The sequence below is a fragment of the Pogoniulus pusillus genome, chromosome 37, assembly GCF_015220805.1.
Source record: "Pogoniulus pusillus isolate bPogPus1 chromosome 37, bPogPus1.pri, whole genome shotgun sequence".
NCBI classification, from domain to species: Eukaryota; Metazoa; Chordata; class Aves; order Piciformes; family Lybiidae; genus Pogoniulus; species Pogoniulus pusillus.
This window is the reverse complement of record NC_087300.1, coordinates 2,471,530-2,479,703: the sequence shown is the minus strand read 5'-3', so window position 1 is coordinate 2,479,703 and position 8,174 is coordinate 2,471,530.

Below are 8,174 nucleotides of genomic sequence, written 5' to 3'. Positions count from 1 at the left end.
CACGCCCGGGGACACTGGGACCGAAACCGGAGAACAAACACCCAACCAGGGACGGGCTCCGGGAACCGAGAGCGGGACCGGGACCTGACCCCAGCATCACCCCAGTGCCCAGGGCGGGGACAGGAGGCCATGGCACAGAGCCATGCCAGCGAGCTGACCCCGAGGGGAGAGGTGACTCCGGGCACGGTGCCGAGGCTCTCGGTAACCGGCGGCCAGCCCTAAGCATCCGACCCTCAACGGGGAGAGCGGCGGGGACACGTTGGGGCCAAAGGTCCCCGGGAGCAAAGCCACCGCCGGGATGGAAGCCACCACTCCCTGCCAGCAGCACACGGAGAGGGCGAAGGGCAGGCGAGGAAGAGGAAGGAGCAGCAGGAAGAACCGGATTGGGGCTCGCAGGGAGCGCTGTGGTCCCGAGGGCAGCTCAGCCCCCAGGCCCCGGGGCGGGACCGTGACCGGCCAGGGACGGAGCTGAGCCTTCCACCGGGAGGCCGATGGCAGAGTGGCCTCCAAGGGTCACGGCATGGGAAGGCTGCAAGAAGCAACCCCCCCAGCAGGTCGTGGGGTGAAGGGAGGGAATTGGGGGGGGGAGGGAGCGGGGACGTCCCTTCGAGCCTGTCTCTGGCTCTTGTGAGGCTCCAGCCAGAGCCAGCTGCAGTCTCTGGTCGGGACTGCTAACTGGGATGGGGGGAGGATGTCGGGGGGTGCCCCGAGCGGGTGTGCCTGTGCCCCGGCCCCCTCCCCACGGCAGCAGGAGGAAACGGCCGTGTCCTGCCTTTCCCGAGGATGAGGATTTCCTTCCTCCCATTGAGCAGGGACCCTGAGGTTAGCACGCAGCCGTGGGGTGCTCGGCCCATGGGATGGGGAGCCTGGCTGGAAAGTGGGGGCAGAGACCCCCGTGGCACACACAGCTCCGCATGACCCCCCCCCACACTCCCTCCCCTCTTTCTCCTCTGCCCACCAGGGCCCCGTGCAGCAGCCTCTGTGCCCACAGGCACCAGGCTTTGGGGGGGGTGCTCAGGATGGACACCTGGAGCCATTCCACTCTCTCCTTCCCCCCCGGATTCTCCTGCTCCCCTTTACCCACTCGGAGCACTCTGCTGGCATTTTGGGGGGCAAGAAGGAGCAGCCCTGGAGTGACAGAGCCTGAGCCTCCATGGGATGGCCCAGCTGGGGCTGGATGAGCTGCAGCCATCCTGGCTGAAAGTTTTGGGCTTCCAGTCACAGCAGGAGGGTTTGGAGGTCCCCTAGGTCCAGCACCACCACGACCCTCATCACTACCCACCTCTGGGCAGAGCTTCCCAGGCCCTAAGGGTGCCTGTGCCCCCCTGCTGCACCCCTGCCCCCCTCCTCCTTGAAGGAACCTGGCCCGGACACGGAGGTCACTGAATTCCCAGAAAAGGCTCTTCCTGCAGCTGGGAAGTGCTGTGCTGGGGAGCAAGGGACACGCCTGGGTCCCCTAACTCGTGTGACAGCGACTGCACAGGGGCTTTCCCAGGGGATGGTGACATCCTAGCGGAGATCCCGGGTGGGAATTCCCCTGGGAGCACTTGGGTGCTCCTCGCTGGTGACTACCAAGCTGCCTTGGTGACCCCAGGGCAACCCAAACGGTGCCCAGCCCCACGGCAGCTCCGTGCCCCCGGGGGTCCCGGCTTGGCCGGGCTCCATCTGCCGCCCTCCCCGCCCGCTAATCCCGGGATTAGCAGGCAGATGCCAGGCGCAGGTTTGCTGCAGGTAAGGAGTTTCCCTCGGGGAGGAGGCTGAGGACATCAAAGCCCAGGCAATTAGGGCTAATCCCATACCTGCACCTAACGAGCTCGGCCTCCTCCTGCCAGCTCCGGGCGGGAGCCGAAGGCTGCCAGGGGCAGTCTGGCTGGCAGCAGAGAGTGGTCCCTGAGCCAGGAGGGCAGTGGGTGCACGGAGCCTGTGTGTGCTGGGGACTCAGCCCCGGGTGCCCCCAGGCACCAGACCCCCACCATACTCGTGGGTGCCAGGCAGAAACACCCTCCGTGGGGCTTGGCACTGCTGGGGGGGGGGGGCATGGCTGAGCCCTCTCTTGGCAGATCTGCGGTGGGGACGAGCATCGGGAAGCTCCTCCACTGCTTCCCAGCGGACACGGCTGATGGGAAGCGGCTGCTTTCCCCGAAAAGCCCATCCCAACATTCCTGGGAGGCCACATCTGCCGCCCGCAGCCTGCAGCCAGCCCCCAGCCAGTCCCACCCCAGCGCAGACGGAGCATGGACACTGCAGGCTGCAGCTGCTCAGGATGGGGCTGCCAACAGGCCCCTGACCCACAAACCAGCCCCACACATTCCCCACGGAGCTTCCCCACACACACACACACCCACGATGGCACATCTGAGCCCATTGTCTCCCTGCCACCTTCCAGTGCCAGTCTAGAGATGGTGTTGGTGCCCTGATGGTCCAGCACCGGGGGGGTCGTGGGTCGCTGGGAGAGCCTGCAGCAGTGCTGTCCTGCTGGGAACACAACAAACACCCTCCCAGCTCCTCCTCTTCCTCCCCCAAACCCTTGCTGAAGCTCTGCCAAAGCCAGCATCCAGCAGCTGCCGGTGTGGGGAAGGGGACAGGAGGGTGCAGGTGGACAGGAGCCCCACACAAAGCCAAAGGTGCCCACCCTGGGGACACAGTGCCCGCGGGTTGTCCCAGCTGGGCTGTGTCATCCTTCATCTGGGGGCTGGTACCTTTATTTCTTCCTTAATAATCATTTCTGCCATTAATGAATTCAAATCCCTGAAGTGGCTAATTAAAGGTTCGTTTGCCTGCTGCCAGCTCACACCCAGCAGGTTTGGGGTGAGATCAAAGAGGAGGGAGGTGGAAATCAGAGTGGGGAGGAGGCAGCATCCTCCCAGTGCCCAGCCACCAGCATCCCTGCTCTCCTGGGATGAGGACTGGGGGCTGGGGCCTCCTGAGCAGCATCCCAGGTCCTGCTCCACACTCCAGGCTGTGAGCCCTCTGCAGGGCTTGGGCACCCCAGCCCAGGAGCTGCTGAGCCGATCCAATTGGGCCAGCACTGGCCCTGCCTCTGCCTGACCTTGCCTGGGGCTCACCTGGCCCAAACCGGGGCAGGACACAGCCCATGGGGCCGCATCCTGAGACCTGCCCTGGATTAGCTGAGGCACATCCTCGTCAGCAGCAGCACACACGGCCTCGTTTCCTCGGCTCGGCGAGCCCACCGCGGGGATCCAGCAGCTGCGGCAGGGGGCACCGGGGCCGGGTGCCAGGCTGGCTGGCTGCCAGGCTGCCCACGCCTCTCCCGGCCCTCTGCTCATCAGCTGAGACCTCTAAACTCATTGCACTCGTGCGAGGGAGCAGAGACCAGGCTGCCGGCACCCACAGCCCCGTGGGGAGCAGATGGTGGCTCGCACAGGGCAGCATGGGGGCCAGATGGGTGGCAGGGGAGCGGAGCTGTCCCGCCCTCATCCCCCTCCCCCCCCCAGCTCCTGCTGCCGTTCTGCCCAACCAGCTCCGGCAGCAGCCATAAATATTGAACAGCTCCATCCTCTGCTCGCTGCTGAACTGACAGCTGGAGGGACAATGGCAGCTCCCAGCCCACCGTGCTGAGGCTGTCACCGTGTGGGCACGGCCAAGGCCATGCCCTCTGCCTGCAGCACTGCTCTGAGCTGCAGCTAAACCACCCCAGTGCTTGAGGGCCGAAAGGTGGTGGATGGAGACTCTGGAGGGCCCAGAGATGCTTCCCAAGAGCTGGGCACAAGGGATGAGCAGGCAGAGCTGAGCAGCTTGCCCACTTCCCAGGCAGGCATCCTGGGCACCACACAGTTTGAGCATGCCTGAGCCCTCTTGGAGGTCCAAGGGGCTGTAAAGACCCCAGACCCACCCTTATGCCCCCCCACATCTCCTCGGTCAGACCCCTGCAGAATCACCTCCCCAGGCAAGGGTCCTGCCCCTGGCACAGGCACGCTGGGCTGTGCCCGCCTGGCAGCGGGGCAGAGCCGGCGGCAGGATCTCTCACGCTGCTGTGCCAGGCTGCGAGTCCCAGCCTGTGGCTGCTGCTGGGCACGCCACGACCTGCAGCCCCACGGGTGGCACCGACACGCTCCCAGCCCCGGGGCTTGCCCAGGAACGGGCATTTTCCGGGCATCGAGGGAGTTTCGGTCTCGCCGTGGGCACGGCTTTGGTAACCCCCGTGGGACACACGCGGGGCAGGGGCAGGCTTCCTCCCACCGCCACCGCCGCGACCCCGACTCCTTCCGCCGCTCTTCCGCCAGCCCCGGGGCCGCGGCTGCCTTCCTGCCCCGTCCTGCGCCGCCGCTTCCTGCCCGCCGGCAGCTCCCTGCCTCCTCCCCAGCCCCACGTCCCCCTCCCCGCCGTGCTGCCAGCAGTCCCACTCACCCCCAGCACCTTCCCTCCCCTCCGTGGCTCTCTCCCAACCCTCCCACGGGAAGATGTGGCCCCACCCGCGATGTGCCCAACTGCTGTCTGTGCCCAGCTGCTGTCTGTGCCCAGCTGCTGCCTCGGTGCCCTGCTGCTGCCTCGGTGCCCTCCTCCGAGCTCTGGTCCCCAAGCCTCTGGGGGGGGGGGCCTATTGCCTCCCCAGAGCTCCTGGCACCTTCCAGTGCCAGTGCAGAGGTGCCACTGGTGCCCTCATTCGCCCAGTCACAGAGGGGAGAGCTGGAAGAGCCTTCAGCAGCTGCACCCCACTGGAGCTCAACAAACACCTTCCCAGCTCCTCTTCTTCCTCCCCAAAACCTCCCCACACACACACACCCTGGCCTGATCCTCGTGGGTGCATTGCCAAAGGCAGCATCCAGCAGCTGCTGCTGATCCAACAGCTCCTCCCCGGCCCCACATTCCTCCCCATGCTGCCAGCATTCCCAGTGCCCCCCACCCTGCCAGCACCATCCAGCCATGCTGCCAGCATTCCCAGTGCCCCCCACCCTGCCAGCACCATCCAGCCATGCTGCCAGCATTCTCAGTGCCCCCCACCCTGCCAGCACCATCCAGCCATGCTCCCAGCACCATCCAGCCATGCTGCCAGCATTCCCAGTGCCCCCCACCCTGCCAGCACCATCCAGCCATGCTGCCAGCATTCCCAGTGCCCCCACCCTGCCAGCACCATCCGTGCTCCCTGTGGCTCTTGCCCAGCCCTCGGATGGGAAGCTGTGGCCCCACTGCACTGTGCCCAGCTGCTGTCCCAGGACAGGCTGCCCAGGGATGGAGCTGAGTCCCATCCCTGGAGACACTGAAGGTCAGACCTCAGAGCTGCATTGCAGGGACTGAAGGGGACCTACAGGTCTGAAGGCTGTGGAGGGACTGTTTAGAAGGGGCTGTGGGGAGAGGAGGAGAGGCAATGAATCATAGAATGAGTCAGGGTGGGAAGGGACCACAAGGAGCAGCCAGTGCCAACCCCCCTGCCATGCCCAGGGACACCCTACCCTAGAGCAGGCTGCACACAGCCTCAGCCAGCCTGGCCTCAAACACCTCCAGCCATGGGGCCTCATCCACCTCCCTAGGCAACCCATTCCAGTCTCTCACCACCTTCATGCTGAACAACTTCTTCCTCACCTCCAGCCTGACTCTCACCTCCAGCTTTGCTCCATTCCCCCCGGTCCTGCCACTCCCTGACTGCCTCAAAAGTCCCTCCCCAGCTTTCTTGTAGCCCCCTTCAGATCCTGGAAGGCCACAAGAAGGTCATCTGGGAGCCTTCTCCTCTCCAGACTGCACAGCCCCAACTCCCTCAGTCTCTCCTCACAGCTCCAGCCCTCTGCTCATCCTTGTGGCCCTTCTCTGGACATGCTCCAGCACCTCCATAGCCCTCTTGTAACGCTCTGAACCTGGAGCAGGAGAGACTCAGGTTGGACCCCAGGAGGAAGTTGTGCACAGTGAGAGTGGTGAAACCCTGCAGCAGCTTGCCCAGGGCTGTGGTTGAGGCTCCATCCCTGCAGATCAGCCTGGCTGTGTCCCTGGGCAGCCTGCTCTAGCTGGAGGTGTCCCTGCTGCCTGCAGGGGGGTTGAGCAAGCTGCGCTTTGAGGCTCCCTTCCAGCCTGATGCTCTCTGCCTGTCTGTGACCCTCTCTTGACACCTCTGATCCCCCCGGCTCTGCGTGGGACCCGCTCCTGATCCCCCGCAGGGCTGTGCCGGGTGGTGGCAGGGGGTCCACGTTCCAGCAGCCATTCCCTTCCAGCTGAGTGCTAACAGCATCGAGCGGAGGGAGACTCCCCCGGGCTGGGCAGCAGCAATTCCCCAATCCCAATCACTTTTGGGGATCTACCACTGACCTAGTTTTAGATCCACAGGGATTGCACACTCCAGCTGACAGCAGCAAGCCAGATCTTTCCAGGAGCAAGGAAAACCCCCAATGAACACCCCCCCCCCCCCCCTCCCTCCTCCAGTTTGGGTTTTGGGTTGTTTTTTTCTGGTGGGGGGAGGAGATGAGGGTCCCACAGGCCCATCCCAACCCCATTCCATGCTGCTGCTGAGGTCAGGCTGTTCCCACGCTCAGCCCAAGGGTCTCCCCCAAACCGGTCGGGCGTGCAGGGCTGTGACGTAGCCCCGAGTCAGGCAGCATGCAGCAGCAAGCCCAGGGGTGGGGGTGAGGGGGGGGTACTGGTGGAGGGCATGGGGTGTAGCAGCAGGATCAGACCTGCATGGGCCTCCCTCCCCCCACCCCTTGCTTCCTGGACAGCAGATCTGGAGCCTTGGCAAAGAGGGAAGGCAGAAACTTCCTTCTCCTTCCTCCTGCAGCGCTGGGATCGCCACGCTGGGGTCACCTGCTCCTACACCCCGCAATCAACACCCCCCCACCCCCCCCAGTCTGGCCACCCACAGGGTGAGGACTAGGAAGTGTTTATCCTTATCTCCCTGCTTGGCTGATGCAAGATTTGCTCACTGCTGCTGCTCCCCAGGGCAGCTGACGTTGGTGTCACCTTCCCCTGCCTGCTTCAACCCTTCCTGCAGGGACGATGCCACCAACATCTGTTTTGCAACCCCCCCCCGGCATCACTCTCTGCCCTGTGGCTGCTCAGATAAGACCACCAAAGCTTCCCCTCACCCCCCAATCCCAAAGGCTTCATTCCCCAGTGTGGTCAGGGGAGTTAGGGTACCCCAGGGCACACCCCAGGGAATGGAGGCCTGGGGGCTGGGGAGAGTTCCTTCCATCCTGGCTGTTGGGAACAAGCTGCTGCCAGCCTCCTGCACCAGCCATGAATAAGTGGATTAGGAGCCAATCTCATTATCACTGCTAGCAGCCTTGGCGAGGGCTGTGGGATGGGGACAGGGACAGTCCTGGGAGGTGGGATCCAGGGTGGCCAATGCCCAGCGTTGGGCAGATTGTGGCCACGGTGCTGCAACAGCAAGAGCTCTGCTGCCTGCTGATCCCAGCGATGTGGCATCCGGGCTCTAATGAGGCAGGACGGTTAATTAGTCAGCGTCAATTTATGTTAATTAGTTGGAGGAGCCGAGAGAATTGATTCCTCTGCCACCTGGCTGGCACCGGGATCCGCAGAGGCTGGCTGGGAGGGGGCAGGGGGGGGGCGTGTGCATGTGTGTGCTGCTTTGGTGGGAGGGTGCAGAGCCCCGGAGCAGGCTGCCCGCAGAGGCTGTGCAGTCTCCTGCTCCGGAGGCTTGGATGCCTTCCTTGTGGGACCTGCCCTGGGTGATCCTGCTTCGGCAGGGCTGGGGAGGGAGGTTGGACTCGATGCTCTCTGCAGGTCCTTTCCAACCCCCCCACCAGGCTGGGATTTTATGATTCCACGGTAGCCACGTCCCCAGGGCAGGACAGGTTGGCACAGTCCCATGAGATGTGACTGGCAGCGTGGGCTTGGCCAGGGGCAGCGACAGGGCCAGGCAAGGTGAAGTTTCCTGTGGGTGATTCATGCTCTTCCTTGACTTTTCTGCCTGTGAACAAGAGCTGAGCTGCAGAGGAAGCCAGAGAGGTTTCCAAAAGGGCTCAGAAAACACTTCCCCCTTCCCCCCCCCCCCCTCCCCCACCTCCTCGCCCTGATTCCCTCCCTCCTCCTGGGGCAAAACGCAGCCAGGCTGGGGGTGCAGGAGCTGTGTTGGCAGCATCAAGGAGGCTGGGAAGATCCCGGTGATGGGAGCAGAGCTGCAAAGAGGGAAGAGGGTGGGAAAGATGCCGCGGTCAGAGCCAGCCCTCCCGGGGCTGGGAGCCGAGCAGGGGCTGAAGCTGCCCCTTTGC